The sequence below is a fragment of the Vicugna pacos genome, chromosome 20 (genome assembly GCF_048564905.1).
Source record: "Vicugna pacos chromosome 20, VicPac4, whole genome shotgun sequence".
In the NCBI taxonomy this organism is placed as follows: Eukaryota; Metazoa; Chordata; class Mammalia; order Artiodactyla; family Camelidae; genus Vicugna; species Vicugna pacos.
Genome location: NC_133006.1, coordinates 38,326,377 through 38,353,459, shown reverse-complemented (window position 1 = coordinate 38,353,459; position 27,083 = coordinate 38,326,377). Strand labels below are relative to the sequence as shown.

At 37.1% G+C, this 27,083-nt stretch overlaps 2 long non-coding RNA genes across 7 annotated transcripts in view; both read left to right on the top strand.

Moving 5' to 3' along the window:
• LOC107033041 (uncharacterized) overlaps window positions 1-27,083 on the top strand; it is a 283,934-nt gene that overhangs the window by 65,242 nt on the left and 191,609 nt on the right. The gene's annotated exons all lie outside the window — the stretch shown is intronic.
• On the top strand, window positions 4,120-6,359 carry LOC140687814 (uncharacterized). 2 transcript variants are annotated; one of them, XR_012062420.1, is made up of 4 exons: window positions 4,120-4,239; window positions 4,739-4,810; window positions 5,724-5,816; window positions 6,136-6,359. It is a non-coding gene; the product is annotated as an uncharacterized lncRNA (long non-coding RNA). The 2 variants fall into 2 exon arrangements; XR_012062419.1 differs by having other exon boundaries at window positions 4,739-4,851.

Sequence of the window (27,083 nt, the reverse complement as noted above, 5' to 3'; positions counted from 1 at the left end):
CCCAGGCAACAGTTAGCCAAGATCTATGTACTGAGATACATGCTAACAAACAACGAACATTAAACTAACTAAAATTAATTTTGTATTTGAATTTCAGAGACACATTCCTAAAGTACAGTTTAGTATAGTTTCATTTTTTTAATATGAATGAATTATATGTCTATGGGTGAATCACCTAATTGATGAGCAATCTCCTGGCTTCAGTAGCACCCTGAATTACATCACCTTTGTGAAGGATGAGATAATACAGTTTGAGACATATTTTTTTCATGTTAAAAGCAAACAAAGTATATGTTAGAATAAAGTTGCTCACTAATTATAAGTCAAAACGTACCTATAACTTTCCTGACATCAGTCTATAACTTTCATTGTGTTATAATGACAAGGATAGTGAGAGAGATGTTTTACTGCGTTTTCCTATGTCTTTATTTGAATTTTCATTGTTAAGGCAATTTTGGGTTTGTTCTGCATCTTATGTGCATAAGTGATGTCACCATCATGAAAACATACCAGTCATGAGAGTAATTTAGGAAAAAAAAATTCTTCCATCATCTTCTGGACATTGAAACAAAACTTTGAACCTAGACCCAGGAAACATAAAGAGTTGACCTTGAAAATGAAAAGAGAATAAGCAAACTGTAAAGGCTTAGTGGAGTAAATTAGAGTGAGAAAAGTGAGTAACTGGACTGTCGACTTCTGGATTAATTTCCCCAAGATCATCTTTCTTTAAGTAAGGAAACTAAGACATGGAATGGTTAAAAAGGCTGAGGTATCATTTCAAGTTAGTGGAACCAACAAAGCCTCAATGCAAAATTGTGGTCTTTGTGATGTTTGCTTATTAGTCTAGGCCAAAAGTATTTTAAGACATGTGTAAACTGAGAAATGAACAACAAATGAGTTAGAGTAATGGCAAAAGTGTGGGTGCAGTCAGTTCTTTGCAGTAAGTTATCTGCCACATTCTAGCCATATCCAAGTTGAAAAAGAAATGTTCAAAGCTTCAGCCCCAGAAAATATTTTCATTTTGATTTAGCACCATGTTATAAAGACATCTCATTTAAAAAAAAATTGATCAGAGTTTTCATCAAAAATAAAGTTTCATTTCTCAGTCTATTTCTCTTTCTTTTAATAAGACAGTCTAGAGGAGTCTAAACCGTGCAGTATGTTTCCACTGCAAAAGAATCTATAGGATTTCCGGGCAGTTGCTTCAAACATGGGGATCTAATGAGGCATCAGTGTATCTGCTCCAAAACCTTCCTCTAGGTGTCCGTCCTACCCAGCCCAAGGCTTCTGAAGTCTTTTGGTTCTGTATATTCCATTGCATGGCTTTCTGGTGTTAAAGTCTGGGTTCTTTTAATTGAGTTAGATGACCTCTAGTAAAAATTTGGTGTTCAATGGTCTATGTAGTCCTGATCCTGTGTGTTTCAATTCTTTTTAATCTTTTTTATTTTTATTTGTGACCAAGAGCCAGTATCACCTGGTTTTCACTTAAAGAAAAAAGGACACCTCATAGCTGTAAATACTGTTATTAAACCATCTATTCATTTCTCTCTTTACTGCTAAAACTTTCCAATTCTTCTACCCTTTATTAAAGGGGCTATTTCCCAGTTCTTTCATCCTTTTTATACTATTTTGGATTTTCCCCAAGTTTTCTGTATCCCTCTGAATTAAGATTCTGTATACATTGCTTAACACATGGGTCTGGTCTTGTGTAATGTACCAAGTGTGGTGTTTAATAAAAGCGAGTTGTAGGGTGTAACCAGAGAAGTTATGATGTTATTAACATCTAATTTTACCATCTATGCTGTTATGTTATTGGGTATTTAATGTTCCACTCATACAGAAAGAGAGTAAAACTAGAAAAAAAAACAATGTATTCAAAACTAAAAACACAAGGTTAATCTGGAAAAGTGTTCTTGAAGAATGGAAAGTATATTTGAAAGTTCAAATACCTAATGCTTAGATATTGAAAATACAGACATTAAGTTTAAAATTGTCATTCAAGTTCAGTAGAGATTGATTCTACAGGAATACTACAGATTTATTTATTTTTCCATAGGCTAGGTAAAATAAATATTCTGGATTCATAATCTTCAATGTGTTGTAGCAGAGATAGCTAATTGTCCCCCAATATTCAGTCTGACATTCTTCCATTGGTAATGAAGCCCTGTGTTTTGTGGGGCACCTGGGCACTCATCATAAAGGCTACATTTGCCGGAGCAGCAGCAGCACCGAGAAGTAGCCACGTGACCCAGTTCTAGCCTATTCACTTACCACATTGCCCTGCCTTTCTCACCTTGGGATTATGCAATGCAGTGATGGAGTCTGGAGCAGCCGTCTTAGACAAGGAGATGAAACTGTGCATTTGGGATGGCAGAGTGAAAAACTGAAAGAGCGTGGGTCTGAAACCGTGAAACTACCCTGTCAGTCTTAAGTTACTTATTCTGAGAGCGTCACATGGGAAAGGAATACAGTTCTATTTTGTTTAAGCCGCTGTGCGATCATCATTAGAGCAGCCAAAAATCATTCCTAACACACTAACAAAACTATCTTTATCTTTACAATTAAAACTTTTCTTTTTATGTTATTTTTGCTTTGAAAAGATGTTTGAACAGAACTAGAATTAGTCAGGGGAAGACTACTATTTGTTACTGCTTTTTGGAATTTTGTACTACGTCTTTAAAGGTTTCATACTTCACTTTAAATCTAGAACAGTTTGAACAACGGTATGCAGAATCACTAGGTTTATTTTGTACGTTAGCTTTTCCCTGTGAATTTGGCAGACAGTGTTCCCGATGAAACACACTCAGTAAAGATATTGAAAACAGATTTATGAAAAATTTTCATAATACAGGTGAAAATGAAAAACAATTTCCAACAGCTTAAAAAAAAACATTTCGAAGTCTTGAAGCAGCTTTTTTGTGAATAAAGAATAAACAGTCATAATTGCTTTTCTGCAAAGGCAAAAGAGTGCATTAAGTTTGCTATTCAAATTTACATTTTGTTTACTTTATAATAATAAATATGCTAAATTCTATCATGACTCATAAGATTAAAAACTAGTAAATATTATTTATTCCAAGAAAACTGGAGGCTCTGAAACCACCTGTGATTATGGGCATTTGTTTTATTGCATTTTTTTTCTTTTGATATATGAAAAAAATACTAAAATGTGGCAGTGGAATTCTCTTGCATACTCACTTTGGCTGAAGAACTGTCACATCCTGCTTGTGGGGGTAGAATGAGTCAGTCACGGCAAAGTATTCTTTGAGCTTATCGGTTGAAGGTTTTGTTAAAATTAGAAAAAGCACTATTTTATTGAAAAATTATTTAAATATCTAACAAAACGTGGATATAATTTCCCTCTTATTCAGATTTCCCTAGTTATTAATTCTGTTAATTTCTATACTTTAGAGAGCAACACTCAGTGTGCTTCAAAATTTATGCACTGCCCATAAAATATCCAACTCTCACTCCTAAAGCAGTTTTGTAATTTTTTAAATGTTCAGTTCAGTTATAGTATATGATTGTGAAAAGCTGCTGATTTATTTTTTGACATATGTTAGTAGTGTTGATTCTAATAACACTTATAATCTACCTTGCAATGTGGTTAGCTGGCATACTCAGAGCTTCATTTCCTAGACTTAGAAAGCATCACAAAATCATTTGAAGCTTGAGTGTTAAAATAATATCCAATACTATGTATAAAAATAATTAACTTTATAATATTTTTAATACTTTTAAAGCAACTGCCTGCATTAAATGTACTCCAAGGAATTCTCTGTAATTAATGTGGAATAGGAGCTAATTCTTTTTCAATAGTTTTTATGCCAAAAGACAATCAACAGCACATAGACATTAATAGAGGCCATTTTTTGCTCAAACAAGTAATAAACAGGCCACCAAGCAGAATGAGGTCATAAAGAACAGGTTCTAGCCAAGAAGTCTGCTGGCGGAGAGGCGGAATGTGTTCTCACTGTAATCTGCAGGGCTCAGCAGTGACTGTTCCTCACCTGCTGTGCTACTTACGTCTGAATCTCTTTTCCTTCTCCCTCTCCCTCCCTCTCTCTCCCTCTCCCTCCCTCCCCCTTCCTCCCTCTCCCTCCCTCTCCCTCCCTCCCTCTCTCTCTCTCTCTCTCTCTCTCACACACACATATACACACACACATACACACACACACACACACGCACTCTTATCACCAGCAGCGCGCCAGTCCCTGTGTGAAGGTCGAGGAATGCAAAGTAAATTAGGAGCCCTACTTTTTAAAATTTTAAAGTTTAATGATGGAAAGAGGATGATAGATTACAGTGTGTTGTGAAAAATATATGTGTGAACCAGCTCCTTACTCTCTCATCCTGCTTGCTTGTCTGCTAGGATGCTGGCATCACCAGAAAACTCTTGCAGCAATATCTGGCTCTGGTATCATTCTCTAAAGGAGCTAATAATCACGTCTGTCATTTACTGAGTGCTTGCTACTTGACAGGCACTGTTATAAGCACTTTACAGGCATTACCTCATTAAATCATTGTAACAACCCTTAGGAGGTAGGCACTATTATTATCATCCCCATTTTTGAGATGAGGTAACTGAGGTACACCGAGATGAGGTCACTTGCCCAGTGCCAAGCAGGTAATAAGTGGAGGAGTGAGGATCTGGATTCAGGAAGGTTGGTGCACAGCCTCCTCTGTTAACTGCTACTCTCCTCTCTGCTACCATGCCCTTCACTTACGTCATGGACAGAACTACTGCTCGTTTGCCGTCGTCTTACGATGTTGCACCTGAGTGCTGATGTTACACAGCTCTGGACTGAATGTAATAGCAACAAAAGTAAACGAACAAAGCTTCAGATTCTGGTGAACTAGCTAAGCAGTATTTGCATATTTTCGTATATATATATTATATATATCTTACTTTTGCTACAAAAATGAAAAATAAGGCCTAGAAACCCAAAAGATCTCATTAAAACTTTGAAATGTAAGTTGTAAAATTTCCAAACAATGTAATTGGACAACTTTTTTCTTCCCCATGTGTCACTGATGACTAGTACACTCCCAGCTCAGCGAGCGCACGTGAAGACCCAAGAGGCTGAGACCTGTGTTTCTCTCGCTGGTGGATGTGCTGTGAGCACACACTCCCCATCCCTGGTCCGCTGGCTGCTGGGGTCTGACCTGCTCAGTGGACGGCACAGCCTCGTAGACCACATGGGTTTAGTGTTGGGTTCCACGACATTTTCAAGGGACAGTGATCTACTAATATAAATTGTTGTAGAAAATAAAAAATTAGTATTGAATAGTTCCTTTATAAATATTAGTAACTTTGATACCAAAACTACATAAGGACAGCGTAAGAAAATCACTAGAGGTCAGTGTCTTTATCAATGGACATAGTGTCCAAATATTTTGAAATATTAGCAAGTTGAATTCATCAGCTTAATATGTAAATATATAAATTTGGACTAATTTGTGTTTAGCACAGGAATTTAAGGATATATTTGCAGTTGACAAACTATTGTAATTTACCACATTAAAAGACCAAAGGAGAAAAATTGCTCTTCTCACAGATGCAAAAAAAGAAAAATCTTCCAATAGAATTCAAATCCCATGGATGGGGTAAAATATTTAGTGGATTAGGAATGAAAGGATGGGAGTGAATATCCTTAACTTGATAGTGTCTATGAAACCGCATTCTCAATGGCGAAAGCCAGCAAGGGTACTTGTTAAAGCAGGAACAAGACAAGAAGGTCCACGATCATCGCAGCTGTTCCCCGTCGTGTTGATGGCTTTATCTGACAGTTAGTTAATGTCAGTGTAAGTATCAGGTAAGCAATATAATTGAAAGAAAGTATTTTGATTATTTGAAGATAATTATCTACACAAAAACCAAAATTTTTTTCAAGCAAGGCATGATAGTATAGCAAGTTCTAAACATACATGTATAAACTTTCATATTTCCTGTTGTCCTTCACTGTCAGACTTCTCAAAGGAAGTATTTACATATAATACCTCTGTTTCCTAATTTTCTGTTCATTTGCTGATATTTTCCAGTATGACTTCTGCCCCATTTCTTTCTATCAAATTATTAATATTCATTTTACTTCTTAGAAGTGTTTAATATTATCGACTCTTTCTTCTTTGAAGCACTCTCCTGTTTTGCCATGTGATGGATGCTCTCGTGCTTTTCCTCCCAAATGACCAGCCGCGCTTCTCCACCGCCTCACCTCTAAATGTCGGTCAGGTCCCTCGTTCTCTGCTCCTGGGGATACCAATCCTGAGGATTTAAATATTGTATTTATGTAATACCTCCCCAGATTTAGATCTCATGCCTCTGGCAAGGTTTATGAATAAAATGAATATCAAAAATATTATTTGATTTTTATATTCTAATAAAGGTCAAAACAATTTTAAATGATCCATTTTACAAATAACAAAAAATAAACAGACATTTCCAACAAAATACATGCAAGACCTTTGGGTTGAAAATTTAAAACCTTATTGAGGTATATTAAACAAGACCTAAATAAATGAAAAAAAAAAATACCGTGTCCAAGGAGAAAAACACTCACTGGTGAAAACATGCCATTTTTACTTAAATTAATTTGCAAAATCAATGTAATTTAAATCAAAGTCCGCCCGAACTTTTTTTGGAGGGGTTCAAAATTACAAACTTTCCTATAGAAGAACAATAAGGCCACAATAGTCCAGAATAAGGAGGTAAAGGACCATGACCTACCAGATACAAGCTGAGCATAAATGCATAGTGGTTGGGATTAGACGGTCGGTCAGCATATAGAACACGGGAACAGACGAGAAAGCCTAGAAACAAAACCACAGCTATGTGCAAGAGGCCGCTGAGGGCAAGCTTCCGCTGCACACACCTCCTTAAAGAATAATTAGTTGTGGCATATGTAACACAGCTGTCCATCAGTAGGGGAGTGGATACTACAGTGAGCTATGTTTATATGATAGAATAACCTGCTGCAGTAAAAATAATGAACTAATACTAAATATATGAGCGTGGACAAGTCTCAAAGCTAAAAAGAAAATGTCAGTAAGTCACATGTGCAATATAATTATAAGAAGTTTAAAATTGGTGAACAATGCTGTATATATTTAGGAATTTAAAAGAAGTTTACATATGTAGTAAAAGTGTAAAGTGAAGTGTGGAAATAATTGACATTCACAAAAAGAAGGAAAGATTCACTGCAGGTCAAACTGGAAGGCAGTAAATGAAATTTCATCTCCTGATGTATTTAATATTGAATTTTATACATTAGGAACATTTTCTATTAGGAATATAAAATCTGTTCCTGTGTTAAGAACACAGATTTTATATTATTCTTTAAGCATAATTGTGGCTCTAAAATATTTTAAGATCTTCAAAATATTTTTAGAAGAGGAAGAAGAGAGGGAACAAACACATAATAGTCAACTCAAGTATAGAAGTGCATTTGTCTAAACCATAATTTTTTTTTAAATCAATGGAATGCGAGGAAATGTTAGAAAAGCAGTGGACTCTAAAGTCCACTAGGCTCAAAATTGACTTGTTCTAGGTAGTTTCAGGTTTAGTGCAATTTCTGGTCTGGTGTAAGTTTATTAATTTTTCAAAGGTTTATTATGTGTGGTGGGGGCTGGGAGCCAGGGTTGGGCATTTACTATTCTATATTATCTTGAAACATTCTCCCAGCCTACTAATTTATGCGTCTAAGTATTTCTCGTGCACTAACTGTGCTTCTGTCTCTTTGCGAGGTGCTGTAGTGGATACAGGAAAAGCCCAGCATCAATGGGATTCTGTCACCTCCTAAAGGAAAAGTTCCAACTTTGTTCCCAAGTCATATGCTCTCATCTCTTACTACTGCATGTAGTGAGATGCATTATAAATATGCCATTTATAGAGGAAATTCAAGCGAGACAACAAAATCCTTAAAATCTGAAAACTACCATTAAACCTATGAAAAATATAGTTACCAATGCTTTTTTTCCCTTTGACCAGCAGACTGACTTGTAAGAATTATTTCTTCTCACCTTTGTCGTGTCATCATGCTCCTTATTTATATTTTCCCACTTACTCTTTTATCCCTCGCAAACAATCAGGGATTGAACTTATCTAACTGTATAAACATATGCACCAGCGTCCCCGAGGCTGACTGTGTCATGGAAAGAGAATTGCCCTCTCAACTGCTGTATCAAACCGATTTCCACCTGTCGGGCAGGCCGTGCCTGCGGCATGTTATGGAACCAAAGGACTTAAGTGGGAAATTTCCAAGTTCTAAGTGGATGTTGAATCCTGTTTCAGCGTGGGAGTATTTTCCACCCATTGATAACTTAGGCAGATGGGTTTCCCAGAGCTGTCAAACACGCAGTTGCAACACATTTTTTTCATAACAGGCTACTGAAACAAGCAAAAATTCTAAGGAAGAAAAACACAATCCACAAATCAACACAGTCACACGCCAGAGTCATTCTAATTAAGAAATAGTTCTTGTGATTTACCCGAACATGGGATCACTAGATCATATAACCACAGGTAAAGGTAATGAAACGTGAGTCGAACTTACTTGAATGAGCTACACATTTCCCCTCAAGAACAGAGCGCGTTGTGTGCCACAGGTGTTTCGGTAATTGCAGTACGTTAGGAATATATCATGTTTAACAGACCTTGTACACACATTTCCACCTGTGCGAGACGGTGGTCCAGTTTCCATACTTGGGGCTGAGTGTCAGATATACACATACGTCTACGCTGTTTAATAAGGCTCCGGTCGCCAAACGAGTGCCGTGACTCTGGTCTCCTCCTCACCCTGCTGTTGATTAGCTGTATGATGGAGTAAATCACTCGGCCTTAGCGTGTCTACATTTTCTCGTATAACACAGCTCAGTATTACAGAAGAGTTTTGCAGACCCTTTATGAAAAGTAGAACTTTGATTCTCCCTCAACCAGATGAAAACTTAAAACGTAAATGGGAAATCTTGATTGCAGAAAAACGTATCCGGTGGTTGACATTTGGATCAAAAGGGAAGTGAATTATATAAGAACAATGGACTTTGATTATGGTGGTGTTACAGCAGTTGAATTCCTGTAGAAACCCTCAATTCTAGTTATTCCAGTAGGAGTTTAAAAATGTCAGTGAGAAACTCAGGACGTGGCCTAACAAGCCACAGTATATTGTGCTGCATTCTTTATTTACAAAATACAATCTGCTTGTTTTATTAAATGATTTAAACCAACACATGTAAAATGAAAGTGATGAGAACGTATCTTTTAAAATATAAGCTCAAAATCACATTAAAGTAAGAAAAGTATACCAAAATATACTTTCATTAAAAAAAGCTTATTAAACATTTATTTAAAAACTTCTTATTTCTTGGCTACAAAGGCACGGGATATTAGAAGGAATTACATGATTCTCGCGGCCAAAGGGAAGTATCCCACAGTCTTCATCTCATGGAGAAGATGTGGAGGGATCTTGGCCAAGGTCAGGGGCCAGGATAATGTGTCTGCAATCACCCTGCAATTCAGGCCACTTTCCTTTTGAATACATGTGGCCAAGTGGAAAGGGTGGTCACCATTTGCAGCTGAGATAAAGGGGATTCTGCCTGGAGAGCCATGTTGAAGTAGATTAATGATTCTCAGTGTTTTTCCTTCCCTGGCACACCTGAAATATTTTGATGCTTGCTCAGTGTAGACAGTTAACAGGGGTCTCCAGACGTGCATAGTTGACATGTGTGAGCCGCGTGCCCGGGGTCTGGAGACCACAAACCCCATCCGTGGGGATGAAGGGACTCGTACTTAGTTCTGAGGTCTGTTGTTTCCCTGATTTTGGTTGAGAACCTCTGAAACAGACGACTCCAGTGACCATCTTACTCCCAGGTTCTGAGCCCTGAGACACTCTTGTGGTTAATAAGGAGGTGGAATATGGAGAAAAGCTCGTGATATTGGAAATTTTGGCTCTTCAAAGGTTCCTTGATAAATTGTTTAGCCTTCTGAATTTCAGATTTTTGTCTGAAGAATGGGAAAGTTAGGGAAAAGTGATCTGTAAGTTTCTTCTTTATGTAAAATGGTACACTTTCAGCATGTGTATCAATGCCTGGATATCGCTGATGAGGTTAATATGTTTTGGGAGTGGGGAGAAGGAAGAAGACCAAACATCCTATAAGGATCTAATCAACAATTATATAATAATCATATGAACTCATTAGACATAGTTTCAAGGTCACTGATGAAGAGACTTATTCATATAGATGCTCAGTTTCTGTAGCTTGCTAAAAGTCAGAATAAATCAATTTTTGAGGGACAAAAAAAGAATCATTTTCTAAATGTAACTTTTCTAAGACCATAATGTACTTAATGCTCTCATCACTTGATTTCAGCAATGTAGGTAACTGAAATAAAAATATATTCAAGATACTTAAATTTATTATGTCGAAGTGTATTAGATTTAAAATATGAAAAAACATAAATATGCCATAAGTCAACATCCTTCATATTAAAGAGTCTCTTTTTTTTAAGCTATGTGATGATTTTTAAAAGCAGCCACTATAGAGATTAGGGAAAATGTAAGGTGATAATTTTATTAATACATAATTCCTATAATCATAGAAAATTTTCAGAAAGCAAAAGGATGCTGAATTTTACATCAGGAATACTTATTAAAATGCTGTGAGTTTAATCTTTGCTTTACTAATACTAAGATTTCTTATTGCTCATCTAAGGCATTTACAAAAATAATCATTGAAATATGAAAAAAATACAGATTTCAGATTTTTTTGAACCAAGATATGATATAAGAAAAAGAACAGGTAGGAAGTTAGTAAGAGTTATTATTGAAAACACACTGTGACTTAGAAATAAATTGGGTTTAAGATAAATAATAAACTAAGATTAATATGTTTTATATTATTGCCAGACTTACCCTTAAAAGGTAGAAATTTAAATTCCATAAATCTGTCCCCCTATGTCACCCCAAGCTGTGTACAGGTAAGATTTTCCTACATTTAATTGTGCACATATGTATTTTTATGATGACATGAACATTTTTTTTTGAACATTTTTAAAGAAAGTCAAGCTCTCCTTTCTTGTTAGTGTCTTTAATTGTCTTCAAGCATCAACCTTGACCTTGAACCTTAAGTTCAGATGACTACAAGACTGGACTGGTGTGTGCTGGGTTTAGAAGAGCACTCACTTTTCTAAAATTAAAGCACTTAAAAGAGGAGCCTGTGTTGATCCAGGAGCTTTGCTAGATAATGGGACAGTTATAAACAGTAATAACATCCCCTGTTCTTAAGAACATCTAATTCATTGATTCATTCATTCTGTCATTCAGCCATCTTTTTCTTCCTTTAACTTGCATTTCCCAAAGATTTACAGTGCCGGCAGATAAAAATGCAACAATCTCATCCCTGGGGATGGATGCTGATGTTTGCCTCTCAACGTCTTCTCCTCCTTCCTCCATTATCTACTGAACCTTGATTTTATTCTACTAGAAAAGCTTCATCCGTGCAGCTTGTGGTAATCATGTGACTCAGTTCTAGGCAATAAGATGTAAATGGAATGAGTAGAGGTCAATTGGGTAGAGTTTCTGGAAAAGTATTTTTTTTTTCCTGCAAAAGAGACAGAATCAACACACACATACCTTTTTACCATTACCGTTTCTCCTTCCTTTCTGAAATATAGCTGTGATTGGTGGAGTTGCAGCCACTGTATTGTGAGCATGAGGACTAAAGTCACAAGGTAAAGATGAGGAAGCAGAAAAAGCCCAAGACTTTGAAACCTTTCCAAGCAGCTCTGAGCAATTGGCTGACAACTTGTAGACTTCTTGTGATGTCAGGAAGTTTTACAGTATAACACTCCTCATGGACTCAACTCTTCTCGGGACAGTCTTTAGATTTCCTAACTGTATCTCACTGTTTCTTTTGGTTTATGTGACTTTTTTGTCACAAAGAATTAAGAAGTAAGTGAATATTTTCTGATGAATATAAAAAATTGAAAGAAAGCATTGATGTGAGCAAACTTTAATACAGAGACTTTCCTAAGACTAGCTTGGGACTGGGAGGAAAACTAAAGTTCTGAAAGTCAGTTATATTTGGTACCTGACTTGGTATAAATAAATGGTATAAATAAATACATTTGGAAAAAAAAGATGAATATGATCCCCCCAGTTAAGTCAGCCTTGCGTTTCCCTTATGGTTACAGTGTAACCAGATTAACTGTTATTATCAAAAGGAAAGAATAGGTTTTCTCTCGGCCTTTCTTTTTTCATGACTCTGTCCTGGTCCCAGTGAAGAGGAGAAATAGAAACACAAAGCAAAACACACCTCCATACAAAACTCTCAGTAACTTAATGAGAACTTCAAACATGGTATTTATTGTACCTTTAAGGTGACTATGTCCAGTTTCCCTTGTGTTATTAAACAATCTCATACTTAGAAACCTGCTCCTGATTTGTTTATTGGATATTACAAATCTTAATGGAGTCCTGTTGCCTATATCTTTAGAAAGACAATATGTATTTTGGTAAAACTGATATTTTGGACCCAGAGGGTTCTTGGCTCAAATTCCACCAGAGAATGCTTGTGCTGTGCACCTTCATATGTTATTGGTTAGCATACTCTAATTTTCTTTTTTAAAAACTGATCTTTTTGGTGACCCAAAGGCCTTTCCTTGTTTTTCTAGTAACATAAGGGGAAGGTGAGTGGAAAAGTTATGTGAAATGGAGGGGATAAGTTCCAGGCCTTCTGCATTTCGATAAAATAGATCCCTCTCTAGGATTTCCTTTTCTTCATAGTCTTTCATTACCTGAAATTTTTAACCTTCAGAATCTGGGACAAATATTTTTAATTTTGGCTAGTTAATAATTCAGTTAATAATTAATTATAAACATTTTAAAGTCATACTTGTATATGGAGAGTTTAGGGAGAAATTCTTAAAAATAGGAAGAAGCTATTAGCATGAGTAAACATGCAAAGAAAACTACAAATTCAGTTTATTTCTTATGATATATTTACCAACTTAACAGCTAGCAAAAAAGTTTTGCTTTAAAAAATGAGTTCAAAGGTTTTTTGGTAAGTTTCCCTTAAAGTATTTTCAATAATTCTTGTCGTGGTTGTAGGTATGTGTGTGTGGAAACAATTATCATGTTAACACATGATTCATAGCATATATGTTTGCAAATACCTTCAATACTAATATGTTATTTCTTCCGTATGAGGTTTAACATTCCAGACTAAGTGTTTAAATATATATATAATAGGGAAAACAGATGTCCATGCAGTTTGCTTTGCATAACAATTCATTAAAGAATAAGAAATATAACTAAATAAGCTCAGTCTGGCTAGTGCTAACTGTTAGTTAGCATGTAACAGTCAGCGACAGGAGAACAGTATTTGAATATTTAGACTGGTAGCTTTAATGTTGCAAGATAGATATTTAGTGAGAAGAACACCTGTTGCTAATGTTTCTAATTAATTTTATAGTAGATTTTTATGAATCCAAATCTAACACCTTGATACAGCCTTATGTGTCCGTAATAGCACACCACCAAAGATAATCAGTGTTAACGCTGATTTGCATGGTCTGCTGTAATGCTTCAAATAGATATTTTTCAACCTTTCTTTCCTTTTTCCTCCTATCCCTAATCTTCCCTTCTCCTTCCTTCCCCTCCATCTGTCCTCTTTCTCACCTCCTTCCCTCTTCCCCTCCCAATGTCCCCCCTTCCTTCCTTCCTTTTTTTCTTCTTTTTAATATATGAGCCAGGCTAAGGTAAATGTTTTAGATGCAGATCACAAAGACAAAATAATGCTTTGTGTCACTATCTAATAAAAAGTAAATGGTGCTTCACTTTTTACATCAAAAGGCTGTTTTTGCTGGAATAGGTATATATATATATGTTCCTCGCATGACAATAATATAAAATTGTCCACACAGAAGGACAGTTTAATGAAAATGGGATTTTACAATTTAGATTGCATATTGATTTCTTTGTTTCTGTCTTCATGCTCTCTTTTTCTTTTTTTCTTCTTTTTTTAGTGCCCAGAATTTTAGGAGGAAACAAAACTCTGCTAGATAGAAATTTCAAAGACAGGTTTTTCTTTTTAATCTGGATGTTGAAATATATTACCAGATAATTAGAAAATTTTCATAATAAAAGGGAAAGAACTGGAAATAGGTTTAATACAATGCCTAGACAAAGGTTTTGGTGGTTCCAGGGTTCATTCTCCAAAGCTAGTGATGTGTTGGTCATGGGAAGTAGAGAAGTAATTATCTCAATTGTGATATACCTCAAGCCCAGTTTTGTCTTGACTTTGGTTATTTCAGGTCAAACAATTTTGTCTTGTTTTGCTTAGGCCCTAGCAAGGACCCAGCCACAGTCACTGTCTTTGACAGTGTAAGGACCCCAAATTTAGTCCCCCAGGATATAGACTTCTTTTCTTTCCTTTTTTTTTTTCTTTTTTCAGTTATGTAACTGCACTGAGCATGTAACCTGATGATTAATCGCTGCGCTTGACCCTTGGGTCCTGTGGGATAAACTTCCCTGGGGTCTTCTATGGGGTGGAAGGTCCAGTCTCATAACCAGACATGCCATACGTCTCCCAGTCAGGTCCGAAGAGCAGATCACGAGCTCAGAATGGCACAGCTCAGAAGGAATATCCTGAGAGGAGGGGGTTGCATAAAACGTTAAGAGCAAAAGGAAGAAAGTTGACAAACTTGGATGCTAGTTACAATGAAAGATGAGAAATATGAAGAGTCTCATGGTTACACGAAATCCAAGGCCCAGCTTCGTATGTACTCATGCATTGGCAAGAACCCAAATGTTTAAATACTTGTGTACAAGTGAATTATCTGTTCCAGTTAATAGAAGGTTCACTTAGTTACACGAAATCCAAGGCCCAGCTTCGTATGTACTCATGCATTGGCAAGAACCCAAATGTTTAAATACTTGTGTACAAGTGAATTATCTGTTCCAGTTAATAGAAGGTTCACTTAAAGCAATTTACAGACAACAAAACAGGATGGGCACACGATGTTCTCTTATTTCGTAGCTCTAACCACTCAGAACACCTTAAGAAACCATGGTCTTGTTGTAGTTTGTCGAACAGTAAAAACTGCCAGCTACAAAGTGAAGGGGGAAAAAATAATCCTAACCCCTTTAAAATCCTGCTTTTTGGAAGAAAAGGGGGCATTGAAATGCCTGTTTTTTTTTAACATTTTTTTTATTGAGTTATAATCATTTCACAATGTTGTGTCAAATTCCAGTGTAGAACACAGTTTTTCAGTTATACATGAACATATGTATATTCATTGTCACTTTTTTTTTTCACTATGAGCTACCACAAGATCTTGAATACATATCCCTGTGCTCTGCAGTATAATCTTGTTTATCGGTTCTGCATATGCCTGTCAGTGCCTTTCTTACATCTGCTTATTTTAAGTACCTTTAACCCCAAATGATCCTTATGCCAAAGTAGCATATTTTGGGGTGAAATACTCTGCCACCTTTACTGTGTATGTGTTTGACAAATGTTTTCTCCCCTTGGGAGCTTGTGCTTTCATCCTTTTCACTGTGGGCTTTCACAGTGCACATTTTTTAAAAAAATTTGATGAGGTCTAATTTACCAATTTTTGTTTTATGAATTACACTTTTGATGTCACATTTAAGAACTCTGCCTAGACTTAGCTCCCTAATATTCTATTTTTTTCAAAAGTTTTATAGTTTCACAATTTATGTTAATGTCTATAATTCATTTAGAGATAATTTTTGTTTAAGATGTGTAGTTTAGGTAGAGGGTTTTTTGTTTGTGGTTTATTTTGGGCTCTGGACATCCAGTTGCTTCAGCACCATTTTCAAGTTTATCCTTCCTTCTTTGAACCTTTGTCCAAATCATTTGAACATATTTATATAGCTTATTTATGTTTCTTTTATTTTGTTTCATTGATCAATGTGTCTTTTCTCCACCAATACTACACTGTTCTGGTTACTGTTGCTACATGGTAAGTCTTAATATCAGCACTTATTCTTATGTGTCAAGATTGTTTTAGCTATTCTTAGGGCCTGTGCCTTTCCAGATAAATTTTTGAATAGGTTTGCCTATTCTACCAAAAGCCTCCTTGGATTTGGATCAGAACTGTATCAAACACATAGTTAAATTTGGGGAGAATTGGCTTCTTCGCTATGTTGATTTTTCCAATCCATGGACACAGTGTCTCTCCACTCATTTTGCTCTTTGATTTACTTCATCAGCATTTTGTGATTTTCATCCTCTGTGTACTGTGTGCATGTTGTATTAGATTTATACCTACATATTTTGGGGAGGCAATTTTAAATGGTATTGCATTAAAAAATTTTTCTGGTCTCTATGTGTTCATTGTGAGATAAAGAAACGCACTTGATTTTGTGTATGGATCTTGTATCTTACAACCCCGCTGAACTCACTTCTTAATACTGAGAGTTGTGTATATGCGTGTGTATGCAAATTTTAAAGTGCTGTTTCTGCTGAACTGTGAAGTCAAAAAGTTGTTAAGTTGCCCATCATAAGGCAGGGGCCACCTGTATACACATACGACCTGTAAGAGTCTATTGGTGTCAGCATTTTACTACCTCGAGTAAAGTGTGGAAACCTCACGTCTATTTAGTTACATTTATGTTCCCTTCTTCTACATTTCTAGAAATCAGGTAGTGTTAAAATTTTTGCGTCAATCTTCAATACTTCTTCCTTCCCGATGCTTCATGAGCCTTCACTTATCACATCTTTTCTGTTTGAAGAACTTATTTAGTGAATTTTGGTTTTAATAAAATAAGTTTATTGTAGCAGCAAATTGTTCAATCCTGGTTTTGTGTGTGTGTGTGTGTGTGTACTTTAGCCAATTTTTTAAGGGTAAGTTAGAGACAGATTCTTTTTGTTTTTGTCTCATTTCCTCTTTATTCTTGAACAATAGTTTTCCCAGATACAGAATCATGGTTGACAGTTATTTTCTTTCAACACTTGAAAAATGCTGTGCTCTTTCCTTCTGGCCTCTGTGGTTGCTGATGAGAAATTTGATAGATTACTTAGAGGTAATGAATCATTTTTCTCTGGCTGATTTCAAGATATTTTCTCTTTATCTTTAGTCTTCAAAATTTTAATTATGATGTGTCTTTGTGTAAATTTCTTTGGGTTTAATCTGTTTATACTTTGCTCGGTTTCTTGGATCTGAATGTTGTGTCTTTTGCCAAATTTGGGATGTTTTCAGTCATTGTTGCTTCAAATACTCTTTCACCCCTTTTCTCCTTTTTCTTCTCTCCTTCTGGGACTGCTGATACAAATGATGGATCTTTCATTATTACTCCATCGGTTCGTGAGGCTCTGTTTTTGGTTTTGTTTTTTTCAGTCCTGTTTCATCTCTGTTGTTTAAATTGGGCGAATTCTATTCATCTCTACTGAAATCCACTGATTCTGTCCTCATCATCTCCATTCTATTGTTGAGACCTCCTAGTGAGTTTTTTTTTCTATTATTGTATTTTTTAGTTCTATGATTTTCAATTTTTAAAATAATTTCTTTTTCTTTGCTGAGTTTTTCTATTTTTCATTTGTTTTAAGACAATTTGTAATTGACTGAAGCATTTTTTTTAAATGATAGCTGTTCTAAAGTGCTTGACAGACAGCTCCAACATCAGATTGATCAGTATTGATATCAGTTGATTGGCTTATCTCATACAACTTGTGATTTTCTTGGTTCTTTGTACAACAGCTTTTTTTTTTTTCTCTTAGTTTTGGAGATTCTGGGTCCTACCCAAATATTTTATTTTAGCAGGCAGTCACCCTGTTTAGCTTCACCACTTGGATCTTACCCTATTTTTGCAAGCTGTGGTTTTCCAGTGACAATTCACGTTTCCAAGTTTCTGTGGGGTTGTTTTGGCCTGTTTGGTTTATCTTACTAGTCTCCACGGAGGTTGTCTGGAAAGGGATTTTCCTAGACAGCTGGGCACTTTTCTGCAGGAATGGATTACATGTGTTTCCCTGCAGGTTCCTCCCAGCTGCTCTGGTGTCTCTCCACCGAGGAGGAGAGTGTGAGCCCCCAGATTTTTGACAAAAAGTCTTCCTGGACAAGGCTGCCTGCTGTCGCTGGATCTCTTCTGCCGTCTCTGCCCGCCCAACTTAGTATGGCATCTCTTTGTGTGAAAAGGAGTCTCAAGCTTGACAGAGAAGGGAGTACCTCTCCTGGTCGCTTATTTCCGGCAGGGCTTCCCATCAGTCCTCCTTGCTGGGGGTGAGAGCGGCTTTATTTGACTCTGTCAGAGGCACTCACATTTATCTAGAGGGGCAGTGAGTCCGGCTGGGGTGCCTTCTCTGCAGGTTTGGAGGAGGGAAATGACAATTCCAGGCAGCCTTTCTCTGTTGGAGGGGAGGACAGGGATGCCCTGCTGCTGTGCTGTTCCTCCAGCTTTGGGGTCCCAGACCAGCTCACCTTTCAGAATTCTTCGATCGTTATTTATGCCATTTCCAGGGCTTATAGCTGTGGTTTGTGGGGAAGAATAGGAGAAAATGGGTCTACAGCATCTTGTCCCTGAAATTATTTTTGCAGTTAAAATAATAAATTTTATTTTCTGAGCATGTTTATTTTAGGTCTACAGAAAAATTAAGCTGAAAGTATGGAGACTCTCCACATACCCCTTCACCCCACCTCCAAATTTCCCCTGTTATTGATAGCTTGCACTGGTGCATTTATGGTACACTTACACAGTTTATAAGCCAGTATTGATACTTTGTTATTAACTAAATTCAGTAGTTTACATAGGGTTCACTCTTTGTCTTAAACAAGAAATCAGCTAGAAGTCCTGTCCTACATAGGCTGTGCCATCACTGGGACGTAGTGGGGAATGTTGGAGTTCTGTTGACACGTGGGAGCCTGGGGCTTGCTGCGGCAGGTGCACCTGATGTATGCTGGGGTGGGAACACTAATCGGATACCCCACTCGCTGGCGGGTGTGGACTTTCTTCAGTGGATCAAAGCCAGAGATGATCAGGACCTGCTTATGAACATGGCAAGAGCAAGCAGCAATTGGCTGGTGGAACTAATAACAATTTAATATCAAGGAATGATTTAATTTAAACTTTAATCTCATTTTAAGATGATACCATTATGTAAAACACAACACTGAACGATACCAATAGCTTATTATTTTAAAATAGTAAGTTTTCAGGTTGTTGGTTTATGGAAAATACAAGCTGAGTCAGTGTTCTGAAGAAGAAGAAAATGCTTGATTTCAGCACTTTCTTTCTTTTTATTTTGATTCATGAAGTCAAGTCTCATAGGTAGGTTATTGTTCATCTGAACTAAAGAGGAAGCATTGGAAGTGAGATAAGAAAAGAACTGGAAAGTGCATTTGGAACAGGCTTGCCCAAGACCATGCATTTTTGTCTTGAAAATCTATTAGGATTCCATAGTTGTATAAATTTCACAGTTCTTTTTATTTTGTAAAATAGAAAATGATTACAATTTTGTGTAATGTATTGTACAGGTTTAATAAGATTGCGCTCTTGCCAAGTACTATAGAAACAAATAAATGCAATAGAAAATTGCTGACACACTAGGAAACTGCTAGTTCAACATAAACGCTTTCTGTAAGTAAATCTAGTGTAATTTCCCTATACATCTTGACTGCGGCTTTCAGCTCTGCCCACAGGAGAGCAGTTGCACGGTGCTGGCAAGAGTTCATACTTTTGCCTCTCCTGCGCATTTACAGCCCAGCAATTCAGACGTGTGGGCTACATTTGTCACGGCAAAAGTCACCAAAGGAAACTGAGACACAATGCTGACTCTGGCTTTGGTGTCTTCCCAAAAGGTCTGTTGCCAGAAAGCGACAGGTGCATCACACACGAGCAAACGAAGACAGCATCAGAAAGGGACAGTTGTGTTTGGGTCTACTGCCTGTTCACGTTGTGGTGTGGGCGGCGAGTTGACCAGGTCAGGATTCAAACCTATGACTGCAAGTTTCTGGATGATGTCGCCTCGGAGCAGCTACCCCTCTCCCAAACGGAGATTCTCTCCTTGCTACCCAACCTGTTCTTTCCTTGACTCACAAAATAGCCACACCATTAACTATGTTGTGGTTACTCCCCTGTATCCAAATAATTACTATTTCTAGTTGATTTCACTCTAATTATCTGTAATTTAAAATATTTTATTGGTAAACATAACTACAGAAAACTGCATAAAATAAATGCACAGCTTAACAAATTATTATAAGGTGAATACCTTGTCTTGTAGTAATCATCAAAAATCATGAGAAATTGACATTGTCAGCCACCCCACAGCCTTTCACAAACTGGCAGCCCTCTCTCCCGCAAGAGTAACAGCTTTCCTGACTTCTGTTATTCAATTGTCTACTTTCCTGTGTAATTTTATCACCTAGTGTATGTCTCTAAATAGTACAGATTTCATTCTCTTAACTTTCTGAAGCAATTATAAATCAATAAAATGTTGCAAAAATAGTACAGAACGGTCCCAAATAGCCTTCACTCAATTTCCTTCAATAATAACATCTTACATAACTTTAGTAAAATATCAAGCTAGAAAACTGACATTGGTTGAATCTACAGAATTTATATTCAGAATTTTCTGAATTTCACCAATATACAATTTCATCACATGTGTATATTTTTGTGACCATTACCACAATCAAGATACAAAACTTCGAGCCCTTCAGATATCCCACAGATTACCCCATTATACTCACTCCCTTTTCCCTTAGTCATTTATTAACCTTGGAAATCATTAACCTGTTCTGTTTAATCTGTAATTTTGAAAATTTTGTACGAAGGGAATCTTACAGCATATAACCTTTTGAGATTGGCTTTTTTCAAAGGCAGCATAAATCCCTAGAGATCAATCCAAATGTTGCATGCATCAATATTTTGTTCCTTGTGTGTTGCTAAGTTGTTTCACAGTATGGATGTACCAAAGTTCCAAGTACCACTGTAAAACATTTGGGTTGCTTTCTGTTTGTGGCTATTATGAATAGAGTTGTTTTCAACCTTTGTGTACAGGTTTTTATGTGAACGTAATATGTATTCAATTCTCTGGGATAAATACAGTTTAATTGTTAGGTAAGTTTTTTATATATAGTATGATGATATATGTATATAAATACTTACACTATATATATACTCCCATATATATGAATGCTCAACTTTACTCTCTACCTTTTTATTTTTTTAAATCTAGTTTCTGAAGAAGCTTGATCGTTTTTCTTACAGAATTTTTCACAGTCTGAGTTTTGCTGGTTACATTCTCACGATATAGTTTAGTGTGTTCCTCTTCACTTTATATTCCTTGTAAATTATTCTATATCTAGAGAGTTAATTATATACGACCTCATGTATCTGGGGGGAGGGGGCAAGATCACTCTCTAAGTGGTGTGTTCTTCAACAGGAAGCATGCGGTGTCTGTCTCTTTTTTGTCCATTTAGCCGTCAATGCCTAGATTCTTTATTCATGGTGGCAAAATGATATTACAGTTATATCTGAGGAAGACTGAAATATTGGTCCCAATTCTTCAGCCTTCCCTGTGTCCACTCTACACTCTTGCTTTGGCATCTCAAAGGCAAAATGCCTTTCCTGACTCTTCACCTTGAGCCTGGACATGTCACTTGCTTCGGCCAGTGGTTTGTGGGTGGGACTGACAGTGTGCCCATTACATGCCTAGGTTTTAAGAGCCCTCTGTGTTTCCATTTTCCATTTTGTGCTCTGCCATCACCCTGAATCACAGTGTCGATCATACCTTCATCCTGGGCCCCAGAATGGACATCTGTGGGACAGCCATGGCCAACTGGACCTGCATCTTGAAGTCAGCCGAGCCCAGCCTAGGTCAGCCAGTACTTAACTGATCCTCGGTCTTGAGAATAAATGATTGCTATTTAAGACTTAGATATTTCAGGAGCTGTTTTATAATGCTTCATTCTTATGTTAATAACTAACTGATAACACTTTCTTTGCTGGGAGCCTTTTACAAAGAGAAACTTTATGCCGCCCCTTCTTGTTGGTTTCCCAGTGGATATGCTTTGTAATGGAAATGCAGAATCAATTCTTCATTCTACCTCTTTATTTGCTCTTTTTCAAATATGCTTTCCTAGTATCCTCCAGAGTAACCCATTAATACTGTTTTGTTTGTCTGTTACATGTGTGTGTGCATGTCATGCACGTATGTGTGATTGTGCACTCACACATTTAACATATATGATGTGTTTCTACCTGCCACTGTTACTAGCCTTATTGATGCTTAATTTGTCCAGTTTTTTCTGACTAATAAGATCCTTCCCAAGCAGGTTCCCACATCTTTTTCATAATCTCCAAAGGCTTCTCTTATCTAGAGTGATGAGATATCCCAGACTCCTTGCACACATCCTCCCTCGCACTTGCAGTCTGTCATTTCTCCAACAAGCCCACGTGGAGTGGGCGCTGGGGGCCCGAGGGGTATTACTGCCGAACTGGTCGGTCATTGTTTCTAGTCCTTTTCAGTGAAGGAAACATCTTCATTGAAATTTCTTGAAATTCTTAATTTACATTTGAAAACATCCTTGCAAATATGTACATCTAAATCCACTTAGAGTTTTGAATGAGGAATTTCATTCTTATTTTTAAGAAAAAAAAGTCATGTTTTCATATGGATATTTCCACTTAGAAGTCAGGCTTGGAGCATGTTTATTTAACCTCTTCTACCCTACAAATGTAGCTACTTCTTCCCTCACCAAAATGTTTCTTAATATGCCAGAGACGACAGAATTATACTAATACATGAAATATTCTCAAAATGAGATGTGAGTACTACCACCATAATATGATTACTAAAAACAGTTGAAATTTTTTTTGCATACAATCCTCGTATTCTCTCTGGTCACAATTCTACTGCAGGTACATACATATCTTAGTTACTATAATTGCTTTGTTATAAATCTCAATGCTGTAGTTTCAGCTCTATATAGGTAAGCATAATTAATGCTTATAGCTAGCTTTTATGTTGATGTCTCTGCATTTATCTTGATTGTCTGAAGCTTGTTTTCTAATTTATTCCCAAGGAACAGCTAGCTGATGGAGGCAATATTGTTTGAGTGTCATGCAATGCCAATTTATCTGTGGTCTTTACATGCAAAAGTCAGTTTGCCTAGATATTAAATCTTTCATTCACATTTTCTTTTCTTGGATATCTTACAATTAATATTCTTCTGTCTTCTGGCATAAACTGATGCTGTTAGAAAGTCTAGTGACAATCTGATACTCTATAAGTTACTGATCACTGAAATGATTTTCTTCTTCTTTAATGCCCAATGGTTTTGCAAATCCAAAACTTCTACTAGGATACATGTTGGATTTAGTCATTTTGGCTTTATCTTCCCACATATGCATCATGCCTTTTCAGTGCATACTTTTGAGTCATCTTCCTTCCAGAAAGGTTTTCTAGAATTGTGATTTTATAATTATTCTGTTTCCTGGTTTTAATCTTCTTATCTTAGCGATTTCTATATATGTGTGTTGAGATCTTGGTTGCCTAGTTTCTGTGTGTCACTTTCTCTCCACTCTTCTTCGTTTCTTTTAACTTCTATATCTTTTAAGGAATTACCTGTTGAGTCTGTTCACTCTGTGTACTTTCTAGTTTACTGTTTCTTTCTGAAATGACATTTCTTTTATTTCTAATTTTTTCTGGAGGCTGTCACCAAACTTTTGAGCTTTTTTCTAATTCTTGTCTTGCTGTAATTTCATATCTTGTATTACTTCCTTAAGGGTTTTTAGTTTCTAGTTTGTTTTTTTTTTTCTTTTTTTGGAAATATTTAGTAATAGTTCTCTTCTGTTTTATGGACATGACTTTCTGGAAGATGTTCATTATCTACAGGAATGTTATCCTGTATTAATCTCTTTTTCTTTAAGATAGCTTTGTATAGTCTGGTCTTAATTCTTTTGTTGCTAATTTTTGCAAGAAATTAATTTTCCAAACTTTGTTTACTTTAAGATACCTTTCCTAACTTCCAGAAGTTTTTAGGATAGCTCTCGAACTCTCTCTTCTGTTGTTCTTGTGAAATGTCTAAAAACCATAACACACATGTACAATTTTATTTTAATCTTTCCCCCTTATTTCTATTGTCCTTGATCAGTCATATTTCAATTATATCTCCAGTAATTTCTCCTCAGTGTGAGATGTATTTCCTAAAATGGGGTTTTGGCTTGTTAGCTGTGAGGGTTTTCAGAGCCCAGCCAACCCAGTGCACTCAGGCCGTTTCAGAGCACCTGTAATCACCCCTCTACTGGAGTATTTACCCCTCCCCACCTCAGCACCTGCTCTCAGATTGGTTCGCTGAGATTTCTCATGAGTGTCTTTGATTAATTCTGAATTATTAGGTCCTAAAGACATCCTCTTGTTTTTTTCAGTTTCTCTTGCATGGATACTAAAAACACAAAGATTTTATAGCTGTCATTTCATCAGCACTTATCAATATTTTGATTTTTATGGGAAATAAAAATTACAAAATAAAAAGGTAACTGAGATAGCAATTAATGGAACTCAGAAATGTCAGAAAAGCATTAACAATGGCTCACTCTAAGAACACATTGGACCAGAGATTCCTACAAATCCATAAAGCCACTTCTTAATTATGTATTTTGCTTTTATTTTTAAATAAAATTCTTATTTTCAGATGACATTGGGGCTAAATTTAGATTTCTCAGCAATTTTACTAGATTATTACACATTCTACAGTTTCATCAAATGATGGATAGTTTATCTCTTTTTAATGCTTACCTTTTCAGGGTTGTTTCCATAATAATTCTCAAAGGTCATGGCATTCACAGCTCTTTATGTCAATAGAGGTTCTGACTAAATCTACTGAATCATTCATGAATATATTCTTAATGCAAATAATTGCTTTTTTATGTTAGAAACATATCTTTAAGTCAGCTTTTCTCTTTTTTGCATGAATGGCACTGTTTCTCAACTTAATAGCTTGATAAGACTAGGGGGAAAGTTGCCATGTAATTGATTTCTACATTTATGCCAGCTTTACCCTACTAAAAAAATGAAGCTTTATGATCTTGTTTAAAAGAGTTTAGGAATACTGGAAGTGCATGATAAAACCCGCTACATGGTACTTTCCTTTACAAGCACCTGATAAGGATTATTAAATTGGATTTTAATTTGAATCCCTTTCAAATGTATATATCTACCAGTATTTGTGTTACCCTGTTGAAACCATAGGATAAACAGATCTAGCTATTTTTGGCATCTGAGCATGGTGGAGAACAAAATGAAGAGATGTAGATACAACCTCAGCATCTTTCTTAACACCGTGCTGTAGGGCAGCTACCACAAATTAAAGTTAGCCCAGGAGTTTTGATCTGCTTGTCATCCTTGGGACATTAAAAAACATCCATTTGGAGGCTTATTCTCATGCTGACTGCAGCTGGTGGGCCAGCCCAGCCCCGGGGAAGCCTGTTCAGGAGCAGGCCTCCATTCCCCGGCACCTGCAGGCTTGTTGAGCAGCCCAGCCTGGTAACTTCACCCATTACTCTGAGCGAGAGAGGACTTGAATGACAGGCACCGAGCCAGTGTTTACCCTGTGGGGCTCGTGACACACACAGTGTCTGTCAACAGTCCCTATCACTTGCCTGCTTATGCAGACTTTTTTTTTCCTGATGTATTCATCACCAGACTGCAGACACCTAGTTAATCCATTTAGAACCTATCAGCTCTGTTCATCGGCTCATAAACCTATTACCTTGGAGGCGCGGTGCTAAGGGACACAGGTGCCAGACCAGTGCACAAAACCCAATTGAGTTATGTAGCAGGCAGTGAGGGGCTCCTAATCACGATTCTGACTGCATGGGGAATTGCCCGTGTTATGTGGTAGCAGCCACTTTATTAAATATCGATTTAAATCACGGCCTTTAATCAAATCTGATAGAAGACCTTTTTCACCTTCGCCCCTCTTCGGTTCCTCCCCCCCCCCTTTCCAATCAGCCTGTCTGGTGACATCGGAGCTGAGGAATGAATAGTTAGCAAGTAGTTCACCAGAAAACCCTTTGCAGCAGTAATGAGGCATTTGTGATAATCGAGTGATGAAATGTAAATGGGCAGTAATGAGCACAATTACGTCCACTAGGGAACCATCAGCGTGGCTTCTTTCCTCACAGATAGATGAGCTCTTTCTCTGTCATTGCCCACTGCTGACTTCACTTCGCAGGATGCCTCGCGCGAGTGGGTAGAGGCCTGGGGGCCGAGGGGGTGGGGAGCTGAGAAACAGCACAGAGAACACGGCCCGGACCGCTGTCCGGTCAGCGCCCTGGCGGGAGCCACTTTGGTCCCCAACACTCGGGCCAGGACCTTCACCAGCCGTCTCCGCACCCCGCCCCTCCTCTCCCTTCCCTCTCGGTCCTTGGAGATGCTAGGACTCCATTGGCTGCGAGGCTGGAAAGCCGCCTCGCTGTGCTAACGAGCTTGCGTGAACCTCGGCCTGTGTGTTACACTGGAAAACCGTGCAGTGGGACTGGGGCCGACTAGATGTGAGCAAAGACTGAAGCCAAGAAATGGGACCCTTGCCAGGAAACACCAGGACACTGCCGCCGGTGTCATCTTTGTAGGCAGGGAGCTAGCGGGGAGAAAGATGCTGGCGTTTCCAGGAAACAGGACAGCTCAGCACATCTGTTACAGCTCTACCCAGAGCTAACGCAATCTGGCATTGCGTGGCAGGATGTTTTTACAACAAAACCAGAGTGGTCTACCAGTTGCAGGACAAATTGTAGCGTGCGGAAAATGTTTCATTATCTTAAAAAAAATTTTTTTAATTAGTTGGAGAAAAACGTAGTCAGCCCTTGACACAGGAAATATGTATTAAGGTGTTTTAAGAACACATTTGAAATGAACGACTAGTTCACTAATATGACTATAATGTACACACAGTCACATTAAAATTAGAGAAACATAAATATGTCTTTAAAAATAGCTTTACTAAATAAATGAGTTAAGTGTAGATGTACAGATGTAAGGGATCAGAGTTAGGATATGAAAACTGATTTTAATGAATGTTCAATTAAAAGCTAGCTAATGTTATTTTGTATTAGAGGTTTCCA